At 35.4% G+C, this 690-nt stretch overlaps 1 non-coding gene across 1 annotated transcript; it reads right to left on the reverse strand.

The window, feature by feature from the left end:
* Positions 1-363: 363 nt before the first annotated feature.
* LOC114006514 (U6 spliceosomal RNA) lies at positions 364-470 on the reverse strand. The gene has a single exon (XR_003548215.1). It is a non-coding gene; the product is annotated as a U6 spliceosomal RNA (small nuclear RNA).
* Between the last annotated feature and the right edge of the window lie 220 nt (positions 471-690).

Raw genomic sequence — 690 nt, forward strand, 5'->3', positions numbered from 1 at the left:
TATTCTTGGTTGAAATTGTTTTTCACTCAACACTTTGACTATGTTTCCCCATTCTTTCCTTTCCTGCATTGTTTCCGCTGAGAGATCCGATGTTAGTCTGATGGGGTGACCTTTGTAAGTAACTTGGCGTTTCCCTCTTGCCAACTTTGTATCTTGTCTTTGTCTGTTGTTTTTGCCAGTCTGGCTATGATGTGCCTTGGAGAGGATCTTCTTGTGTTGATTCTACTCAGGGTCCTATGTATTTCTTGGGTCTGGATATTTGAATGGCTTTCTAGATTTGGAAAGTTTTCTTGCAGGATCTCATGGAATAAATTTTCTAGGCCCTTATTATTTTCTTCCTCTTCTGGTATACCAATTATCCGGAAAAATATGGAACGCTTCACGAATTTGCGTGTCATCCTTGTGCAGGGGCCATGCTAATCTTCTCTGTATCATTCCTATTTTAATATATGTGCTGCCGAAGCGAGCACTAAAGACATTATTTCTTACTACACAGAAGTAAAAATCTTTCTAGGGAAACACAATGAATAATAATAATAATAATTTAGCAATGAATCTATACAGATAATGTAAAATTGCCCATTAATCTAAGATACAATTCATAGTTGCAGGTTTAATACCTGCTTAAGATTGATATATACAATGACTGTTTTTAAAAATGAATTTAAAAAGTCAGTCATTTTCAGTTAT

The sequence above is a fragment of the Tupaia chinensis genome, unplaced genomic scaffold (genome assembly GCF_000334495.1).
Source record: "Tupaia chinensis unplaced genomic scaffold, TupChi_1.0 Scaffold148600_1, whole genome shotgun sequence".
Classification (NCBI taxonomy): domain Eukaryota; kingdom Metazoa; phylum Chordata; class Mammalia; order Scandentia; family Tupaiidae; genus Tupaia; species Tupaia belangeri.